This window comes from Protopterus annectens, chromosome 1.part2, assembly GCF_019279795.1.
Source record: "Protopterus annectens isolate FY-2018-M chromosome 1.part2, PAN1.0, whole genome shotgun sequence".
Classification (NCBI taxonomy): Eukaryota; Metazoa; Chordata; order Ceratodontiformes; family Protopteridae; genus Protopterus; species Protopterus annectens.
In genome coordinates, this window is record NC_056727.1 from 381,993,372 (window position 1) to 382,017,677 (window position 24,306).

The following is a 24,306-nucleotide window of genomic DNA, read 5'->3' on the forward strand; positions in this document are numbered from 1 at the left end:
CTATTGCAGTATTTATAAAGACTGTGAAGATTATTAAAAACATAAAGTACTTGAACTGGAAATGTCCTTAACAGCAGTGCAAGTCTGTAATATTTGCTTTGGCTTAGGAAAACAGGAGCAATATTAGGCAAGTGATCACAGGGACCCTAAGTGGCCTAGCCATATAGATCTATACGTAGACACACTTAACATTTATTTTACCATTTCTTAGTATTTAATAGTGTCCAACTCCCAGATCAAGCAGGGCTATGCATGATAACCCTGTTGTAATTTTATGTCTGTCCATCAAGTCATTGAGACTATCTTTAAAGGCAGATAAAGTAGTGCCTTGCTTGACTTGTAGTGGTAACTTTTTCTATAGGCTAGGAATACATTGTTAGGAAATGATTTCAGTAGAGTCTTGTTTATTTGTTGATGAAAATTTAGGTCCCTTGTACAAATGATTCAGGATCGACTGTTTTTTTATGAAGGAAAAGAAGGTCAAATTGGATTGGGTCTTTCACGACTCAAAAAAAGCATGACACGGGTCATCTCAGAGCAGTCAGTGGGTTACTGAGTATCAGAATAGCTGAAGGATTTTGCGTCTTTGATTTTTTTATCTAAAAATCATTGGAAACTTGCCAGTTGAGCAATATGCTTACATTTTTACATACCAAAGGGTGCATGCCATTCAGTATTGGGTCTGAGAAGGAAAGAGTACACTGGAAAGATGACTTCTCTGGATCTTGAAGATATTCCCTTGGACATTAACTGAGACAGATAGAATCAGTGGCTGATAATAGTGGAAACAATGATCAAGTGAGAGAGAGAGAGTTACTCATATAAGTTCTGAGGTCTCGTATGATCATATCTGCTTGAAGAGGAGTGCCCCTTATAACACATGAGGTGGGAGCAGCTCATTTTGCCGAATGCCACTATGCCGCACTTGAAATCATTTTTAGTATTGCAGGTTTGTGCATATTCTGATTTTTTTTGGAATAGTTTAGTTTCAGTGAATGAAGATATAACTGATGACAATTATTCCTAAGTGATACATTGGCAAACAAAATCTCCACCAAACTCAGCTAACTCCACTGAATAAGCGGAAACATACACCACCACACTATATAAGCAATTAAACAGCTGTGTAGCTGCTGTACCCATAGGGCAAAGCCCAGAAACAAACCCATATGATAGAACCATAATATAAACAAGCTTTACAATAAAAGATAAATAATTTTGGCCAAAAGTAAGAAGAGTAATTCCAAGAATATTAGAGCCCTTGTCACTGAAATAAACAAACAAATCAGGAGCTTAATAAAATTCACCAAAGCCAACTTTAAGGCTAAAATAGTTGCCCAAACCAAAGGCAAGGCCTTTTTAGTTATGTTTGCAATTTCAAAAGAACAACATAGCCATGTGCTGAGCTGATTCTGAATTATGCTACATACACTGAAGCTGAAGATATAGTGAGCCTTCTGGCTGATAAATTTAGCTCTAAATTTACCCTCTGTCTCCTTCACCTGTTCCTCAGGATATACCTGAAAAGGGCTTGCCTCAGTATTTCTCACAAGACCAATGCCTAAATGTGCTATCAAAAGCTAGGAATTTTGCATCGATGGGTCCTGACAATATCCATGGAGGCATCAAATATAGTATGAAGCACAATTTAATCACACCCCTAACAGTCTTAGTCTCCATACAGGTTTTGAACCAAATGAATGGAGAACAGCTACATTCATTCCCCTGCATGAGGGAGGACCTTCCACAGACCCAGGCAATATATGCAAAGCCATGGAAAGACTTGTTATGCAACTAATCAATCAGGACATAGGGAAACTCCAAACAGTGCACCCATCTCAATTTGGATTGGAGAAGGGCAGATTATGCTTAGTCAACCTGGTAGACATTTTTAAAAAAGTCACCCAAGCAATGGATGAAGGTAAAATGGTATGCCATACCTCACCTTGCCAAAGCTTTTGATACAATTCCCCCATTAGGCATAGTGGAAAAACTAAATAAATGAGGAATACACCTTTATGTCACCCACTGGATTGACAACTAGCTCACAGATAGGATGCAGAAAATCAGAATAGGGGAAGTTACCTCCAGAGAGAAAACAGTCACCACTGGAGTTCCCCAGGGGTCTGTGTTGGGACCTCTCCTGTTTGGCATCTACTTTTCTGAAGTAAAAGTCAATACCAATGACTTAGCCATCCTGCAAGACAGCTGGTCCCAAATAAATAACTGGTGCCAAAAAATGGACTGAAACTAAATGCCAAAAAATGCATTATTGCATCCTTTGGGAAGTCATCTACTCCAGGGGACTACAACAATGCTAATACACCCTTAAGAGTTAAGAGTTGACCCAGTTGCTCAGGATCTGGGAATTTAGATGCACCTAGATAAAGATCAACAGCTGTCAGTTTAAAATGACACTTGATATAGAATAGAACTTTTTTGAAAGTCTTCTGTTAGTTGTACAGACTTTGGATACCTTTTAAAAAAACGCATAAGCTTTAGTGGCAACCATACGCAATGATCCTGTTAGGTTGCTGACCATTGCAGATGGGCCTAGCCTTTCTGCAAAAATCTGGGACTGCTGAGAGCTATGCTTCTAGGATTAACTTTAAAGCAAACAGAACAAGTGGACTAGTACTGTACACTATTACATTGTCATCATTCTACCAAAGGAGATGTATAGAAACATGGCAGTTAGATTTATAAATACCAGGCATAATGCCATATTGATAACTTTATATGAGCCATGTGATAAGATATACAGAATGGGATACATGTCTGTGTGTGTCTTTGTAAGTATGTGTCTGTGTGTATATTTTTCTGTGAATTTTTATTAACACACACGCATACACACACACACACACACACACACACACATATATATATATATATATATATATATATATATATATATATATATATATATATATAGGCACCATTCTGATTTAGTGCATTTTCATTCTATTTTCAAGTTATATGCTTTATTTTATGTGGGTTTGTAACATGGTCAATTTTATAGAATATGCACCAACTGGAGGGCATTCTGGCACTAGACAACAGCCAATCTGTTAAATGGTTTCATATTTGCTTTTTTTTAGTATATACTTTTTAATATTTTGATGTAAAATTTTCCTCAGCCAAATGTTTCAAAGTTGCTTTGTACATGCAATTGTTGCTGGAGCGATATTTTACATCCAAAATATAAGTCATGTAAATACTTAATGTCAGCACAGTCAACAAACACACACACACACACACACACACACACACACACACACACACACACACACACACACACACACACCTCTCAACTTCTCAGTGTAAGAAATCTGGACAAAGCCAGAAATAATGGAGGGACAAAGGCCCAAAAATTGCAACATGTTTTAAATATTTCTCCTATAACATAGAAAGTTGCTAGAATGACAGATTTTATATCATTATATATTTTCCGAAGGATATGAAATCTGAAATTCAAATGTCTGTCATTATGTAGTATTATTTAGGGACTTCAAGTCCTCTAGGATTTGCAAGAAAACCACAAATTTTACAGGGAACAATTCAAAAATAAGAGGCAAAAATCTGGACATTCTGTGAAAATCTGGACAGTAGAGAGCAATGAATGCACACACACTCCCTCTCTCTTTCTCTCACTCTCTGTCTTCCAATTGCATTTTTCTTCATTTTTCACTTCTCTTAATGCAACTTTTTAACTACTCTTCGCAAGGGGTAAGTGAAACAGCAAGTCCTTGTATCTGCTTTGCAGTTACTTCGACTACTTGAGTTTTTTTATTTACTTTTATTATTATTATTACTATTATTATTCTTATTATTATTATTATTATTATTACTATTATTATCACTAATCAGCAAAGGAGCATTTAGCCAGCATAAAAGTGGCAGTTATTTTACTTTTCTCACTCTGTGCTCACAGCAGCTTAATATGCTGCCTTGAAGAAGTGGATTTACTTTATCAGGGTTCACCTGGACATTAAAACCCTGATTGGGAACATATCATTCTTCAATAGGGTGGACAATGTACATTTTGTCCATTGTCTAATAATGATTATTGTTCGCAAGACTGGTCACCTGACTTCCATTTTTTACAGAGTTGAAGTGTGCATGTGTAATGTGTCAGTGCAGTAAGGATATACTTCTGCTGTAGCTATGTAATTGTTCATCTATTAGCACCCTAACAGCCTAATTTTACACATTTTGCCTCATTGAGGGCAAATTTATACATCATGTCCCTGCTCCTCAGAGTTGTGAATTTTTATCCATAAGCATATTTTGAGTGCTATGATTTTAGACCCTCTGCTATGACATTCTTAAAATTGACTGCAATGATTTTGATAGTTGAGAAGTCCAGAGTTATGGGTTTAGCAGCTTGCTTACATTTGCAGGGTTACAATTTTCATTTACTAAGGCAAGAATTAGGGTGGCAGGTTGGGGGGCACCAATTTTCAAGTTCTGTACTAATTTGAGTAAAGATATGTGGAGAAAGATTGTAAAATTACGATACAACTGATTTTACCAATATTAAGTATAAAATGTAGATTTGCACCCTGGCTAACTCACATAACAAAAGAAGCAATGAAAGAGACAAAGCTTGGAAAATCTGGCAGTTTAACAAACTCTCCTAAAGTAACAGACCTACTACTCTCTGCAGAACCAAGAAAGAGAGCTCTGATAAAAGAGGACAAAAATAATTACTATGCAATCATTAAGAACATTTCCCAGAGTAATCCAATAACCTTCTTTACCTAGGCAGAAAAAATGCAACCTAGTCTCATGCTTAATTATACTGATAGCACTGTAGCAAACTACTTTAACTCCACCTTCATAAACACAGTAGCCACACTAAGTAAATTCATAGGTTTTCAACCTTGCTATGATCAACCTGGAAACCCACCTCAAACAAACACCTTTACACAGAAAGCGCTCCAACAGCATCCATCAAAAAACTCCCTAAAGTGAAGTCAATTGATCTAGTGGATGATACCCTGCCAGCAGAAGACATCAAAGTAGCAGCTGAGGCCTTGGCATTTTTAGTCTCCGTCCTCATAAATAGCTCCATTAATGAGTCATATGTTCCTTCAGTATGGATACAATCATGCATAATACCACTACATAAAGGAGGAAACTCCACTGAACTAGGTAACTACCCACTCATATCTATACTTCTTCCTTTCTCTAAGTCTCGGAGCATTACATTCACACCCAACTTCTTTAATATCTTCTCAACAATAATCTTCTCTCACTTATTCATCATGGTTTCCACTTCCATCATAGTTCCAATAGTTTTCTATTCTAATTTCTAGGCATTGTCACTCAACACAGTAATGCTGCCAAACCAATTGTGGCCATTTTTATGGACCTGTCCAAGGCATTCAATACTATTCCACACTGAAGACATTTGACAGTATTCCACACCCAAAACTTATTCAGACCCTAGCAGAATTTAGCGTATCTCACATAATATTATCATGGCTCAACAGCTGCCTAAGTAATTGCACCGAAGCAGTGAGGTGGCAAAACACTTGCTCCTTCTTCCTCCCAGTCTCTGTATGTGTCTCCCAAGGGTCCATTCCTGGGCCCTTGCTATTCAACATATACATAAAATAAGCTTTATACTATCACATCTCCATGCACATTGAGTCATTAGTCAGATGATGGTACTGTCTTTGGGATAGCATTCTACCATTACTAATGATGTTCGGCCGTTATAAAACCAGTTCCCAAAACGCAAACAGTTTTGCTGTTTCTTCTGCTCAAAATATTAATATTGACCATGTTTCCAACACCATTCTTCTTTGTGTAACAGCAGTTGGCTTAGGAGATTAATGACCAGTTTAAGAGCAGTTTCCTGTGATCCACTGGTGCAAAGTTCGATTCCTTCAGCTAACTGTGTGACTCTGACGAAGTCACTTAACCAGACAAATCTCCTGGATTGACTCTGAAAAAGGGCCATAGAGATGAGTGCTCTGCCCTAGAAAACAAATGCAAATAAAATAAAAATAAAAAAGATAAATAATATCATAAAGAAGACTTGCAAAAGGCTCAGAACACTATACTGTGCCAAATCATTTCTTACTGGCCTTGGTCATAAATCTACTGAACATGCATATCTCTTAGCAATACTCCTGTATGCTGACTCTATCCTTACTGAATTACAAACCAGCCTCTTAGTAAAATGTCAACAATGCTACAATAACATTGCCAGATTCACAGCTAATTTGCTCAGTGGAGCCTGTTGCCACCTTGCACTCTCAAAAATAACCTGGATTAAATTCCCAAACCATCAGAAACTTCTTCAGATATAAATTGCTCATTCCATACTTCACCACACTGATGATTGCCCTTTTCTGAACACCTTCCTTCAATGTTATTGCCACAGCAGATGTCTCTATTTCCTGGATCAACAACTTCAACTCAGAACTCATCAGGGGGTGTTCATTACTCCAATTACATCTCCAAGATATGGAATGTCATACCTGAACCACTTAGGGAAATAGACGATTAGCTTTAAAAGAGACCTTCATGCTCATCTCCTTAATACTAGAATTATGTCTATACTTCCTACTTACATATTCCTGTCTTCTTCTGATATCATGTGTGATTAGTCTACTATAATTACTTCTTACCCTGTTTTCTAACTTTCAGGTTCTCTTCCTACACAAATGCCTCTACCCCCATCTTCCTTCCTTCCTAAGATCAAAGCATTACTATTTTAAAATATACTACATTGCTTTTACTTTGGAGCCATCAAAAATTGAAAACTGTTTCAGACATTTATTGACCAATTTGTAATGTAAGTTTACCCCATTTAAGATGTGTTTGTTATAAAATGTGTTTATTTTTTTAATTTGTATATATAAATTTGTAACTATGTAATATTTACCAGTCACATATTTTGTCTAATTATCATGTTATCTCAGCTATGATGTACTGTATAAATGTTTTTTTTCCAGTTTGTTATGGAAAGTTTTTCCTCAGGGTTTCTCTAAAAAGGGATCTGGCATGGCTCATTCAGACAATTTCAATAAACAAACACAATAAGTAAATGCATACATAAATGAATAAATAAATAAATAAAGTACAATGCATGCACATTCAATGATTTCAGTTTATTCACATTTATCCATTTATTTTCTAGCTACTTCCACAGCTCCAGACAACATTTGTGATAACTGACAACTCTTTCTTAGGAGATAAGTGGGATTGGTTTTCCAGCCCCATAAATTTGGGGTACCATTAAGAAAATTAAATAAATACTGATAGAAACAAAATCATAAAATGTAAAAAATACATAATAAGAACAATAAATAATATGCTATAAATACAGATTATTTCTGTAATGAGGCTCAGACTATGCCATATTATAAATATATCAAACAGAGCCAACATATCACTGATTGTACCAGACATAAGTAATACAATCAATAATAACTATTCAAAAAATGCATAAAGTTCTGCTGTCAGGATTAGGGTACTCCGTTATTATAAAGCTATCAAATTCTAAGGTGTCAACATATCACTAACCATGCCTGGACATATCAGTTTACATTCCTGTGATAATTACTTTTCATACATGCTATTACCGTGTAGAAGTACTGAATAACAATATTACGTTTCTCATTTTTCTGTGTGAAATAAAAGTATCTTTTTCTTATTTCATTCTTTTGTCTCCTTGTGCATATCCTGTAGTGCCTGACACACCTCAACTGCAGTCAAGCCAGGTGAGGGAGAGATTGCCACAACCCCATGCTTGTCTTGGGACTGCTTTTCAAGGTGAAAGTGATGGCTCCACCTCTTGGGGTAACCCACAGCAGTGTGGTCTGGAAAGCCAGCATTGTGAGCTTAAGGATATGATGGGAACTTCAGTGGGGAGGACTGTGGAAAGGCAGAAAGACCATCATGAAAGTCTCTTTCAGTGGGTGCAAGACTCACTGCCCACCTCATCACTGAGTACAAAGCCACTGGAGGCCTTGACATTTAGTACATCGGGGTCCCTTACGCAGTACATGATGTCAGAGAACAATGTGTGGCTCTTCATACTAGTGTGGAAGTGACAGTGACAGTCTTGTTCTCACACCCTTTGTGTCTATGCACCTTCTGTCTATCTCTCTGTCCTTCCATGTATAATCCCTACATACTGCTCCTGTCTGTCTTGTCTTCCTTTTATAGAAATGTTAATACCCTTAACACCTCCTTAACCCTCTCTCCTATCATTGCTGCCCTTTATCTTTTGCCATCCTTCCTCATATATAAATTTAGAAAAAAGGATATCTATTCCCTGTAAAAAATACAAACATTTTTCTACCTCTTTCTATGTCCTTCTGTTCTGTTTTCCTTATCTGTTTTCTCTCTCTCTCTCTCTCTCTCTCTCTCTGTCAGTTTCCCCTTTTCCGGACTTTCCTATCTTCTCCCTTTCCTAACTTATAAAACCCCAAATCTGGTGTCCATATAACGACACACTGACAGTGAAGTAAAACTCTATAAACATTTTGCACAAAAGCTTAAAATAATTTTCTGCAATACTAGACTAACTTGTCTGTTAGTGCCAACAGATGAAACTATGCAAAAGGATTCAGAAATAAATATGTCCAGCACTTACGCATAAATGTTTTGCTTTGCAAATGTTTGCATTCTTTGTGGTTGAATTTACACATATTCCGGTATCCAAAGTTGTACTGGACATTTCTTCACAAGCCTGAAAAGTCTGAAAACCAGCCCCAATCATTTGTAGTTTTGATATTTATATATCAGCATAGTAGCATGATTAGCATATTTACCTTACAAAGTTTGCAGACTGGGACTATTAATGTCATCCTATGTATTATTTGCCTTTAGTTGATGGTGTTTGCAATTTTAATTATAAATAAAATCATTTTTAATGGGACATGTAACTGGATAATTTGCCTTTAAAGTTTAGTATGAAATATAAACAGAATGTTTATTTTGTGGTTGTCTACAGAAGAATCTCTAGACCACATTTTTCGAAATGCAGATGTAGTCAGGGAGTTTATCCTTTCAGGTGGACAAAATTCAGCTTTGTTTTCATGGTTGTGTATAGAAATCTGTATCATCATATGTGAAGAGATTTTTTTCCTGCATTCTGGATTTTCTGGACTAGTCCATAAGGTGATGCTCTATTTAACAAATAATGGCATCACTTGAAAATGTTTTTTTTTTTTTTTTGGAATACAAATTGGGAATGATGAAAAGTTGCTGGTTTCTATTTTTCTGTGTATGTTGTAAATATGTATTTTTCTTTTCTTGAGAATCTTGTGCATAAAGCATGTTATGATTTTTGCATGAAAAAAGTTTAAGGAACTACTAATCCTTTCAATAATTGGTAAGGGATCTTTTACTTCCACCTGTACAATCACAAACTCAGACAAATGGGGCCTTGATCTGATATTTCAGATGAAGGCAGACACACTAAGGAGTGCTTCATATATTGTAATATTAATATTAATAATAATAAGAAGTTTGTTTATATAAAGATGTGTGTGTGTGTGTGTGTGTGTGTGTGTGTGTGTGTGTGTGTGTGTGTGTGTGTGTGTGTGTGTGTGTGTGTGTGTGTGTGTAAATGAAATAAGGGTATAATTATATATTTTATCTCTAGACAGATGCTAGCTCAGTCAATTAAATACATTTACTGAATATATCTTATAGGTTCACAGGTTCATATGTGAATAGCAGGCTAATGGCACAAGAGCCTTTACAAGCTTAGCCAATACTACCCAGGATATGACAATGTTATATCTTAATTCCCCAGATATGGGATGGGGGTAGTATCATGGAAGTTGGTCTTTGGGTGCTGGAGCCTTGAGTTATTTTACAAACTATATCTGGTTGTCTGCCAAATTGACCTAGGCAACGAATATTGTAAATAATGGGAGAGATGGAGTAGAAAGCCAACAAATGGTGTAGTCAGGTACACATCGTATCCACTCTAGGTTGCCACAGCTGTGGTTCTTTTGGGCAGGGGCACCATAGACTATTTAATCATTTATTTAGTCATTATTCTGAAGTAAAGAAGTGCTAAATTTCTTTACTTTAAAAAAAACAGGTATTGATTAAGTACATATAGTTGAATGTCACGCCAGATGTTCATCTAGTTTTTTATGCATAAGGTAGGCCATGCCTGACAGGGTTTTGTGCTGGGACCTCTCCTGCTTGACATCTACTTTTCTAAAGTAAAAGTCAATACCAAAGGGTTCTGACTGACTAATTCTGCAGATGACTGCAAGCTAGAAGTAATCGTTGGATACCCAAATAACTTAACAATCCTGCAGAAAGGTTTGTCCCAAATAAATAACTGATGTCAAAATCATGGTCTGAAACTAAATGCCAAAAATGCATTATTGTATCCTTTGGAAAGTCATTTACACCAGAGAACTACTACATTGACAATATGCCCCTGAGATTTTACAGGTTCATTGGTTCATAGGTGACCACAAAGGCCTTTTGTTAAGCCTAACCATCCATCCCACATCTCTGACATGTCCTGGTACCCTTGATAAATGTAAGCAGGAGCTTTGGAGATGAAATATTTACAAGCAGAGGCCTGGAAAAATGAACCATTTACAGGCTGCCTGTGTCCATTAGACATAGGTGTCTACCCAGAGAAGAATTTCCTGTTCTCCATCCAATTGCCCAAGTTACACCTGAATTGGTTAAGGAGGAACTTTGTTTAACATGGATAGGGAGCCTGTTCCAGAGAAGGGGAAGTCTCTTTGATACAAACCTGCTCTCCATCAGGTCCTGTTGATATCACAGGCAAAGTTTAAGTCTTTAGAATGGGTAATTCTGGTGCTGTTTGTTTTGCAGATATGCAGGAAGTCAATCAGAGTGGGGTCTGACAATGCATTGTAGGCCAGGTATAGATCTCCCCTCGACAGCCTGTAGAAGACAGACTACAGGGATAGGGTCTTGAGCTGGTCTGCATAGGACATGTTAATTACTCCCTGTATTCTTTTAGTGAGGAACCTTTGTGGACATTTTAATCCTTGTTTATAAGTTGCACAACATAGAGTGATTTCCTCACTACTGTAGACATGTGATGGTCAAAGACTAGATTACTGTATCTGTGTATCCACAAGTCCCTGACTACTGGGTCAACCCTTAGGGGTGCATTGTCAATATGATAGCTACCAGGGATGGATTACTTCCTGAAGGATACTATTATGCATTTCTTGGCATTTAGTTTTAGTCCATGTTTCTAACACTAATTGATGTCCTTACATTCACTGCTGCAGTATTCTTAACTACATGAGATTTCCTGCCCTGGAAGCCTGACGTCCGGCCAGTCTTCCAAAGACTTCTGAATTTAAAGGGTATGATGAACATCATAATATGCACCCTGCATAATGTAGGGCATAAGGATGATGTTCAGGCTTACCAAAAAAACTTCTTTGCCACCAGTCTGAATGTATCTTTTACACTGTCAGTCTGTTTACCTGCATCTGTTTTCTGCCAGTCAAATGCACTTTCTTTCTCCTGGGACTTCCTACTCCTGTTTGTTGTTTTTGTAAGATAAGTGCCCTATTGGGGATTTAGTTTTTTCTTGTGTTTGTGTTCCTTGAGGTTAACATCATCCAGGAAGGGTAAATTCCAGTGTAAGAGACAGAGCCCTCATAGAGACCACCACGGTAAGTGTCTTTTTTGCTTAGGTGCTTTAAATGACCATACAACTTGTTCTTTTGTCAGGCGTTTGTTTCACAACCCTTTACAGTAGACTTTCTTTCCTTTCCTTATATATTGAGAACCAGTGTTTTAGGCTATTCGCTAAAGATACTATGGAAGGAATCTCCTGCCCAGAGGATCAGCCATTAGGAAAGAAGAAGGTGAAGAAAGTACAACCAGAATCTTCCACTGTCCAGCCTCTGTCAGATGTTTCTCCTGAGGTTTTATGAACCCAGAGGCTCACCTGGCTATGTTGCTGGATTTCTCTGATGTGACCCTGTGAGGATCTGGCTGGCAGCACATCTGAAGTGACTTTGCAGGCGTCAATCTCAGATGTTTATAGGAAACCATGACTGATTTTTTTCTGAGGGGCCTAAGGGAATTCCATAGTTTCTAGCTGGGAAAGAAGTTCCTGCTATGGTTCTCAACTGTCATCCTGGATCTGAGCCTTCTCAGGATGTTCCCTTAAAAAAGAAACAAAAGATTACACATTTCTTCTGCTTCTAGGGATCCACATAGTAAGTGTCAGGCTTTTATTCAGGGGGTTATTTTCTGCCTTAATGTTCTTAAAGCCTCCTCCTGGGGTTTCAGTTCTTGCTCCTCCTTCGTCCTCTACTCCTCTTAAAAGGCCTAGAGACCAGAATTCTTCTGAGTATGAGTCAGATTCTGCTGATGAATCCCTAACTTATTCTACTCAAATTCTTTCTCCTTTGGACTATGGGTCAGTGGAGGAGGAATCTATTAGTCCTGGTGTTCCTTTGGAGGAAATTTCCTTTGGGGACACACTTTCTATGATGATAGATTTTTTTAAGTGGGATTGTGCCCAGGTCTCTGATATCCATAAAAGGTACTATGAGTTGTTGCAGCTGGACTCTCCTAAACCTGTGGCTATTCCTCCTGTCTTGGCTGTTTTACTAGATGGTATCTCCAATACCTGTCAGGCACCTGATTCTGTCTCCCCCCTGCTCCCAAGAAGCCTGATAGGTTTTATAGGGTTCCTGAGGATTGTTCTTTTTTATATAAATGTCCTGCTGCTGACCCTTTGGTAGTGTCTGTAGCCTCTCAATTGCTTCGTTCGCCCAAGTTATTGCCTTCTGACAAGAACAGCAGAACTATGGACAGGCTAGTCAAAAAGGTTTACACTTCTGCTACCCTAGTTTTTAGGGCTATTAATTATCAGACCCATATGTCTGGGTATGTGTTGGCTCATCTTTCTCAGGCCTGTCAACTTATTTCTGATTTTTCAGACCCTGAGGGTAAAACTTCTGTTCTTTTCTTGCTAGGGACTTCCTCTCAAGTAATTTGTCATTCTATTAAATATAGTTATGAAGAGTAAGATGCCTCTTCTAGGGCTGCTTTTTTTGGTTCAGTTCTGAGGATGTATTCTTGGCTTAGTCTTCAGCCTCTACCTAATGATGTTAAAGCTGGGTTGATGGATGCTCCTCTGGATTCCAAAGTTTTGTTTGGGGAAGCTGCTACTGGTTTGTTTAGGTCACTTCAGAATAAGGGTACAGTCTTATGGGAACCTGAACATGTGTTTGTTTCTCTTGTGCCTAAATTTTAGAGAAAATAAACTGCTAAGCCTGTCTTTCTTCTTAGGCAATTATGTCCTTCTACTAAAGGCAAGAAGAGTGGCAAATGGACTCCTCCTGCTAAGGCTACTCAATTTTTGGGGACTCTGATGCTTTCCTTTCTGAACAAAACAGGCATTGTGTGACTATTCGTCCCTTCCTGGCCATATTCCTCTTTCTCTTTGCCTTTCTCTTTCTCATCCAGTTTGGCTTTAGATCACTCAGGATTTTTGGTTCTGTTGAACATTCATCGAGGGTACTTTATGGTGTAGAAATCCTGTCCTCTGTTTATGAGCATTCCTCAGCCTCCTTGGGAACATATTCCTCTTTTAACAGGGGTTATTCAACATATCTTGTCTCGGCGTACTATTCAGGAGGTGCCTGTCTTCCAAAGGGGGAAAGGATTCTGGTTCTATACCCACTGTTTCTAGTGTCCAAAAAAGAGGGCACTTGGAGACCTTTTCTGGACCTCTCTCATCTAAACACTTTTCTAAAGGTACCTTCCTTTTGGGTGTTGTCCCTTTAGATTCTGTTTCCTCTTTTGCTCCCTCAGGCCTATATGGTGTCTCTGAATCTCAAGGATGCTTATCTCCATATTCTGATCTGTCTTCTATTCAGGAAGTTTTTGCATTTCTCTGTTGCTTCCTGGTATTTTCAGTTATGTACTTTGCCATTTGGCCTTTCTACTGCCCCAAGGGTGTTCACCAAATACCTTGCTCATGCGATTGCCTTTGCCGACTTCAGTCAGACTGTTTATTCAAGTATGCTCTCCTGAGACCCTTTTGCAAAATCTTCATTTTACCATATCTCTTCTTCAGAGCCTGGGATTCCCTATAAATTTCAAAAAGTCTTTTCTGACTCCTTCTAAGGATCATGATTTGCTGTGTTGCAGGATTTATCCCTCCAAAGGCCTTAACTCTCATTTTTTTTTCTTTCACACTCTTCTTCCTCTGGTTTCCACTAATACTGGATAGTTTCTGAGAGTTCTGGGTTTCATGGTATCCACCATTGTAATGTTCCCTCTGGCAAACTTCATATGAGAAAGTTTCATTGTTTTTGCAGTCAGTGAGGCTTCAACATGCTCATCCCCTAGAATTTTTAGTCCATCTTCTTCCTTCCTCAGACAGGAACTTCTCTGGTGGATTCAGCAGTTGTTTCTGAAACTATGCATCCCTTTTCAACCCCCCTTTCCTCTCAAAAATTGTTCACAAACACCTCAGACATGGGGTGGAGAGCAACTTTTGGCTTTCTAAAGGTACAGGGGGTGTGGTTGCTTTGTCATCAGAAAGAGCACATCAGTGTCAAAGAGATGAGAGCTCTTCTGCTAGCTCTTCAGGCCTTTCACTCTATCTTTTCTCCAGGGCCTCTAAATGTACTCACAGACAATACCACAATAATGTGGTATATCAACAAACAGGAAGGAACAAGATCTTATCTTCTTTGCTGGTTGGCACTTCTGGTATGGGATTTGGCTGTCAAGTGTCAAGTGAATGGATGCTTCACAGGGATGTGTTTTTGGACATTATCCACTAGCAGGGTACTCCTCAAGTGGATCTTTTTGCCTCCACTCTGAACAGACAACTTTCTCTGTTTTGTGCCAGAGTCCCAGGTCCTCTGGTATGGAAGGTGGATGCCGTCTCATTCTCTTGGAAGGGGATGTTTCTTTATGCATTCCCTCCCCTTCCTCTCATTCTGAAAGTCATGTTCAAAATTCAGCAGGATGCTACCAAAATCCTGGTGACTCCCTTTTGGCCACTGGTTCCCTCTTCTTCTGCATCTAGACAGGGGCAATCATCACAAGTTACCTCACAAGGTGGATCTATTCACACAAGACAAGGGATCTCTTATCCATCCCCACCTGTCCACACTTCGACTGACATTGTGGGTAATAGGATTTTGATTCCTTATAGACACCCTTTTTCTGAGGAAGTGCTGCCAGTCCTGCAGGAGGCCAGGAAACCTATGAATAGGAAATTCTTCTTATCCAAATGAAAGAGGTTTTCTTTTTGGTGTATCTCTCTTGTAACCTGGACCCACTTACTGCGGATGTTCCTTTGGTTCTCTCTTATTTGGGTTCCGGCGTGTAGATCGCGAGACAAATGCCCGCGAGCTACATCGCCGAAACCAGAAGGCCGCAGCACCGCTAAACCGTAGAGCGGTGCTGCCGAAATGTAGATACGATGCGGAAAGCTACGGCGGTGGGAAAACACACAAAAGCAGACGGCCCCTAAAGCAAACATGCAGGCTGGAAACACATAGCGTACGCGGCCGGCAAACACACGCTGATCGGGGCAATAAACGGCACAACGGTAGTGCTACAAAACTGATGCAAAAGCAGATAATAAAAAAGTACTTACTGTCACAGCCCCAGTTGTCCACGCAAACACAGCAAACAGTCCCCGAGAAGCAGGAAGTAAAATCCCCATCACGTAGAGTAATGCACAGCACACCTTACCCTGAGAAATGCTGCATAGAATAGCAGGTCATGTGTCAGGCTAAACCCTTAAAGGTACAGACAAAGCAGTGTCAGAGTCAATAGTCCACACACACTATAACCTAGGGAAACACCTGTTTGTGTACTAGTAGTAAGCATGTCACAGCAGGGGGTTTGTAGTACAGGACAAACCCAAATAACAGGCATGCCTGCAACAAACAGTACCTATCCTGTTAGAGCCCCTGAGTGCAGTGTTACGTGTGAACATGCCAGCCTGGTAAAGCATGACATATTAACCCAGTTGCAGGAGATATAGTAGCTGTAACCCATCTCCCACTCCACATTAGTATAAGACATGCAGGTTTTGCTAAACACGTCAAGTTGTCCCTGTAACAGGAGTATAGACAAGTACGCAGTCCCATGTAGGAAGACAAGGGTGCAAGACAGAGGTACCTCCCTATGTAACATCTGCCACTTAAACAGAAACCAGGCCCTATACCATGATTGGCTAGCAGCAACAACTGGGACTTAAAGGGGGCTGGCGCAGTACACACAGAACCTGTGCTGCAATTAGGCATCGTGGACTCCAAACAGAGTACAAGCATATGGCAACCCCAGGGATGTGTTAACTGCAGACATTGAAACCATAGGGAAGAGGCAGTCAGAGACAGTTGGAGTGCACATAGCTGTACAGGGCCACTGTGACAGACAGCGTTAATACACACGGTATAAGACAAGGAGGTGTAAACCGAGTGACCTACTGTCTGGAAGGGACTTGCTCCAAGTTCAGTAGTATATCCCATACCAAGCTCCACCGGCTGTGATGGATTCTGAGAGACCGTCTACAAGTGCTGCTACCATGCTGGAATGTATGTATCTGTATAGCCCCGGTCTGATTGGCAACAGATACAGCACAGTGCCCAGCCAACGTGGCAAACCCATGCTGGTTTTGGAGGGGTACCTCTACCATTTGGAACGTGAGACACCACCAAAACGGTACTGGGCATGTAGTGAGCGGAGAGTAAAGGCATGCAGAGGATGTGCCATCACTGTTCGCCAGGAAGAGTGTGAGGAATTGCTGAAATCACTGCCACACCAGCACGGCCCGGATGCAACAATGGCACAAGTGGCTATACTGCAAGCAGAACTGCGGCAGTGGGCGGTAACTGGTAATGAATTGCCAAGCTTGGTAATGCAGAGTGTGCTAGGCACAGCAGATGACAACGTACTGCAGGAGATGCCTTGTCGTGCAACCCTTCGAAGGAGCATCACCAGGGTACGGCAGCAGGCACGGGCATCCATGGCTACACCTCCAGCAACTCTTGCAGATATTGATGCCAGCCAGTATCCATTCCGTAGTGGCAGCTTCATCCTTCGTAGAAGGTCGGATATGGATGGTACTGCTTCCTTGGTAGTACTTACTACAACACAGAACCTGACTGACCTGTGCAGGTCCGACATCATTCTTGGTGATGGCACTTTTCCCACACGGGCTGATATATGTCGCCAGCTATATACATTACATGGCTGTATTGACACCCCCACCTCAATGAGGATCGTACCCCTGGTGTACTGTCTCATGACACGGAAGTCGGAGTCTGCATACACCACTTTGTGGGAGGTGCTGAGGGGTATGGCTGCTGAACAGGGATGCACTTTGTCACCACAGTATATTATGACTGATTTTGAGAAGGCAGCAATTCGTGCCAGCCGGAAAGCATTCCCTAGGAGTATTCTGAAGGGATGCCTATTCCATTTTGCACAGATCATCTGGCGCCAGATCCAGCATCACCACCTTGTCGCCCTCTATGGCACTGACACTGCTTTCTCCATTGCCATCCGCAAGCTGATAGCGTTGGCATTCCTACCTTTGGATGATGTTGTCCCTGCATTTCTGGACATTGTGGCTTCCTTACCGGAATGTGCTCAGCCAATTGGCATATTTCTAGACCATCATTATGTCCGAGGCTGACCACGCAAGTATGCATCCCGCTGTTCAGTAAAGACACGAATGCCATCGTCATACCCTATGCGGTTTTGGAATGTGTCCGATGTCTCTGAGATGGACTTCCCACATACTAACAACCAGGTGGAGGCATGGCATCGTCGGCTGAAGGTATTACTGGGTCGCCCTACTGTACAGCTAGCTGACCTTCTGTGTGTTCTGCAGCAGGAGCAGAACTTGACGGATACCTGACGTGAATCTCTTCTGAGGGGGATGCCTGTAACACCGCGTAGGAAGGCTATTGTAGTAAGGGAGTGTCGCCTAAAGCACATCTTACAACATAAGTGTGACTACACTAATGTGCAGGATTTCCTCCGTGCTGTGGCACATTTCTACAAATTATGATACTGTCTGGGTTTCATATGCACCAAGCACAACACACATCACATTGCATATTCAATTAATAAAGGCTTTGCCCATAGCACACGGGTTCCATGGTACCACTTTCCTGCCCACGTGGCATGCTATCCCAGCAAGATTTTCCACTAACAGTTGCACATGGTGGCTTCTAAGGGGGTGCACAGTGTATCACTGTGGTGGTTTGTATGTGCCTCCTGTGGTTAGGGTGTAGGGGGTTCCCTCAATTTTGACAGGGAATTGTCCACAGTCCTTTGTCACTGCAGTTAAATTGTCATCCTGCCATGTGTCCACATCCATCTGTCTCACAGGTGGGTGTCGCACTGCCTAGGTGCCTGAATCCCTCTTATTTGTGAGTTGCTCAATGCTGGTTTGGCCTATACTTCTGTTAAGGCCCACTTATCAGCTACCTCTGCTTGTCTGCTTTTGTCTCCTCCTTTAGCTGCTAGATTTAAGGTAAAACAATTTCTTAAAGGCATCCTTAATATTAGACCTCCCAAGAAGCCCGTTCCTCCCCCCTGGGATCTTAATTTTGTTTTGCAGACGTTGACTCAGGCTCCCTTTGAGTCTGCTGCTTCAGCTTCCTTGCAACATCATTCCTAAAAGACTGTTCTTTTGTTAGCGCTTACTTGCAAGATGGGTGTCTCAGTTGCAGGCCCTTATGGCCTGTCCTCCTTTTTTGATTTTTCATGAGAAAAGAGTGTTCTTGCGCACCAACCCTTCTTTTATGCTGGAAGTGGTTAATAAGCTATCTCTTAATCAGTCTATTAATCTGCCTGCCTTTTCTCCTCTCCACAGTGAGAGGGTGCTGCATACTTTGGACATGCATAGGCAACTTAGAGTTTATTTAGGTATGACGAAGGCTATCAGAAAATCTGATCAGTTATTTGTTTCTTTTCATCCTAGATCTTTAGGACTTGCTGTATCCAAGCAGACTATTTCTTCTTGGATTTTTACGGCTATTTCCTTTTGTTACACTTTTCATGGCAAGATCCTTCCTTTTTCAGTTAAGGTTCATTCTATTAGAGCCATGGCTTCTTCTGGTGCTTTTTTCAAAGACTTAGATACTAACTCTATTCTTGAAGCAGCTACCTGGACTTCTGTGCATACCTTTACCATGCACTACAAGTTGGATGTTATCTCTAGAGTTAGGGCTTGTTTTGTTAGTTCAGTTCTTCATTTTTTAGGGGATTCTACTGCCCCTTCCTCCTCCCTAGTTTCCTCTTGAGCTTTGACACTCTCCTATACAGTTAAGAATACTGCAGCAGTGAATGTAAGGACATAATAACAGTCGTGAAAAATCTTACCATAATGATAGATGTCCTTGCCTTCACTGCTGCAGTATTGACCCCCTCCCATCATTCCCCTAGTTCTTTACCTTCCTGGATGTACACATTACCTCTTGGGTTCCTTGCACTGGTGTTCCTCCTAGAGGAATCAGTTCTGTTTTTGAATGTCAATTTTATGCCCTACGTTATGCAGGGTGCATATGGTGACTTTCAAAATTCCATTTAAATTCAGAAGTCTTTGGAAGACTGGCCAGACATTGGGCTTCTGCTGGAGGAAATCCCATATAGTTAAGAATACTGCAGCGGCAAAGGCAAGGACATCTACCATTATGGTAAGATTTTACATAACTGTACTTTTGTCTGTGTTACCCTTCCTGGCGAACATTTGTGTCAGATTTAATGACAGCTCCTAATTTTCAATCATCTGCAAATATAGTCATTCAGAGGCCATTGACATTCACCTTGACTTCAGAGAAGTGAATGCCAAAAAGGAGTGGTCCCAGGACTGATCCCTGAGAAACCCCACCTGTGACCGGCCTCTTTCTATGTGTGGACTCCCCAGTTCTAACTTCCTGGGTCTTGCCTATGAGTCATCTGGCTATCCACCAGATGACATAAGGGTTTGTATCTAACCTGTAGAGTTTGTCAATAATGTTGGGTATTGGGTCAAGGTAGGCAGTGTGAACCATTTTGTTCTCATCCATTGCTTTGGTGACCTTCTCAAAGAAGTCCACCATGTTGAGTAGGCATGATCTGCCCTTGACAAAACCAAATTGGTTTGGGTCCAGTGTCTGTCAGTTTCCTATGTCATTATTGATCATTTCTGTGATAATTCTTTCCATGGCTTTTCATACAAGACTAGACTTATGGGTCTGTAGTTTCCAGGGTCTGTAGATGGCCCATCATTGTGCCAAGGGATGCTTTCTGCTGTTCTCCATTCATGAGGCATGAAGCTTGTTTGGAGGCTACAGTTAAATAGCAATTACAGAAGGCCGGATATATAATTTTTCATGTGATTTAGAAGACATCCTGGGATATTGACTGCACCCATTGATGCAGTGTTCTTGGCCTTAAAGAGAACATTAAGGACCTTTCACCAGGCTAAACAAGGAAAAAGTTACTGTCAGCTGCCTGTCAGGTGCCAGGATCTGCCACATAACGCAAGCACTCAGGTCACGCCACAACATGTACAAATATGACTCTGTCATTGTCCATGTTGGTGTGAATGACCTGAGACGTACCTCCCTAGACTACATGAAAAGAGACATGGAGGAGCTCTCTGATCTTGTAGCTCAGGTCGGTATGACCCTAACCCTGAGTAGCATCCTGCCATCACCCAGAATGACACCACAGTACAAGGACAAAATGATTGACTTTAACAATTGGCTAAGCTTCTGGTGTAATTCTAAGAGAACCCAGTATCTGTCTGCATGGGATGACATGATCGACAGACCATGCTGCTTTGCCAGAGATGGCCCACCCTTGGGATTCTGGCAAAGGGTCTTGCCACCCCTATAGTGCCTTTTTTAGGCAAGGTTCAAATGACAAATTCACCACCGTAACAGGTACAAGCAAGCAAAATCTGAGGGTAATGCTACGCAATGCTAGAAGTCTAAACCTCAAAATGCACTCACTCGAGGCACTCCTTAAAATGGAGAACCTTAACATCTGTGCAGTGACAGAGATCTGGTTCAAAGCTCTAGAGAGCACCCCTGCATTACCAGGCTATAATTCATACCACACCTTTCGGCCACCAAACCCGGACCGAAACACTAAAGGTGGAGGCGTGTCCATATTCATTAAGGATATCCACACCTCCAAGCAAGTTGCTCAGCATAATGCATCCGAGATTATCCAAAGTTCAACTAACTTTGGGCAAAACCGCAATCCAGATTGTAGCTTGCTACAGACCCCCCACCATGCCCCAGGATTCCCACTCCTCTTTTCTTGATACACTGGAAAATATTAAGGTCCAACCCAACACTGTAATAATGGGTGATTTCAACTACCCTACCATTAACTGGGAAAACTACTCATGTACCAACACTTTTGCTCAACGTTTTCTGGAAATCATCAATTCCAACACTTTGGATCAATTTATCCACAACCCCACCAGAGGCAGCAATATCCTAGATCTGGTCATCACCAACATGGATGACTGGTGTTCCACACCAGAGGTCAGCTCCTCGTTGGTCAGATCCGACCACAAGCTAATCACCCTAGACATCCACATCCCGGTCCCACCCCCCTCCCCATTAGGAAAACAATCGTAAAAAATTTCTCCAAAGCCAACTTCATGCTTCTTAAGACAGAAGTGGCAAACTTCATGACACCCATGCAGATGGACAATAGAGGTACGACTGCTGAATCCTACAGAAATACACTTTATAAGCACTTACACGAGTGCATGGATCGTGCTATCCCTAATAGAACCAAGATGCTATCCTCCAAAAAAAGGAAGCCAGTCTGGTGGTCCTCTGCCATAAACAAACACTACAACAGAAGAAAGAAACTGTTGCAAAAAAGAGTAATATCCTATGACTGGAGGAATGCCCTTGTCAACCTCGGTAAGAAGCTGAGATCCCTCATAAAATCCTCCGAAGCTAGTTATGAAAACAAAATTGCCACTGACTCTAAAGACAACCACAAAGCATTCTATAGCTATGTCAAGAATCTCAATGGCAACACTCAGTTCTGCTCTGAGTTACAGCACAATGGCACTAAATATACAGAACCAACTGATATTGCCAACATCCTGGCAGATAGGTTCAGTGCTAAATTTACCCCCTCTCACCTCCTAGAGGGCCCATCTCTATACTGGAAGAATGCAAAGTTCCTGTAATCATAGCTGCACAGGTAAAAAACACACTCTCCAAAGCCAAGAACACAGCATCCATGAGACCTGTCAATATCCCAGGCTGCGTTCTACACAAACTACAGAATGAACTGGCACCCTTCCTAAGTACCATGTTCAGTCATAGCCTCACCTCAGGCTTTGTGCCCAAAAATTGGTGCACCGCGACGGTTATCACACTCCACAAAGGGGGAGCCACGACGGACCCCAGGAGATACTGCCCCATTAGCCTGACGAGCTTGTTCTGCAAGGACATGGAACGTATCATCATGGAACTCATAAACAAAGACATTGGTAATCTCCAAACTCTGGACCCTACCCAGTTCGGATTTGTAAAATGCAGATCATGTCTCCTAAACCTGATTGACTTCTTTGAAGCAGTCATCAAAGCCATAGATGAGGGTAAGGTGGTTCACACAGCTTATCTAGATCTCGCCACGGCTTTCGACACCATCCCCCACTCTGGAATTATAGATAAGCTCACTAAACTAGGTATAAATCCCTATGTCACAAGATGGATTGCCAACTGGCTCACAGACAGAACCCACACTGTGAAAGTAGCAGAGTCCAAATACGACTTCAGACCAGTGGCAAGTGGAGTACCACAGGGTTCAGTCCTGGGTCCTCTCCTGTTTGGTATCTACTTCTCTGAAGTACAGGCTAACACAGAAAGACTTTGGCTAACAAAGTATGCAGATGACTGCAAACTAGGAACCATAATTGAAACTCCTAACGATGTGGACATACTACAAAAGGGCCTCACTGAGACAGATGCCTGGTGTCAAAGCCATGGCCTCAAGCTCAATGCCAAAAAGTGTATTGTCATCCCCTTTGGTAAAAACTCTGTATCCATGAAATACCACATAGCTGGTAGTCTACTTAATGCCGAAAATGTGATAAGAGACCTTAGGACACAGGTGGACAATAGTCTCTCCTTTGATAATCACATCATCACAGTGGTCAGGAAATCCTTCTACATGGCTCACCTCATCACAAAAGGTTTCTCATCCAGAAAAAAAGAGGTAATTGTTCCCCTCTACTCATCACTCATTAAAACCACTATAGAGTACAACGCTCCTTTTTGTATATACCTCACAAGACATCTACAACAACTGGAAAGGTCACAGAAATATGTCACAATGAGGATTACTGGCTTCAAACAGATGCCCTACGCAGACCATCTCAAAAAACTCCAGCTTTACTCCGTTGCATATCGCCTACACAGAGGTGACCTCTGCCTAACCTACAAAGCTATGTCAAACCCAGAGCTGTTGGACATGCTCCACTTAAAGAAACCCCAATCCCTCCGAGCTACATGCTCTAGGGACCTAAACCTTGTCACCACAATAAACAGAATATGCTGGAGGGATAGATTCCTGTCCCAGAGACTTCCCATACTCTGGAACAGACTGCATATCTCTGTCAAACAGAGCTCCTCATTAGCACTCTTCAAGAAAAATCTTGATGATTGTATGGGAGATAGGAAATTCACCCCGGGGATCACTTCTGTGGCTCTGCTCGACAGGGGCACAGGAAAATAATTTTCTTGGGTGGCGAAAGCCAGGGTACATTTTTGGCTAGGTTTATATAGGCTCTAGGGTCAATAGCCTAGTACCCTCCTGTGAACCTATGAACCTATGAACCTATGAACAATTGTTTCAAAAATGATCAACTCATATACTCCTTTTGTGATCTTACAAGAAAGGGAATGACAGTCACAATCCGACCAATTTATTTCCAAATACTGATAGTGTTACGTAATGTTTTTTTTAAAGGTAAGGTGCAAGGTTAGGGTTAGGGTTAGTAGGTTTTCATATGGTAGTCAGAGTGTTACACTCAGAGTATTGTAACTGACACCATTAGGATCAGTATAGTGATGCTTTGAGTTCTTAACTGTGGTCACAACTGACAAACATTGTATCCCAGAGTAATGCTGGTACATAGTAAAACTGATACCAACACCCTGTGTAATTCATAAAGGTTTGATGCATAATAGGAATTGAGCTTGTACACAGTTTTACCCCATTGTGGAGTCATCATATCCCATTTGTGTGGTATACACACTAGACTCACAGACACTACACCAAAGACATACAGGCTGGTCC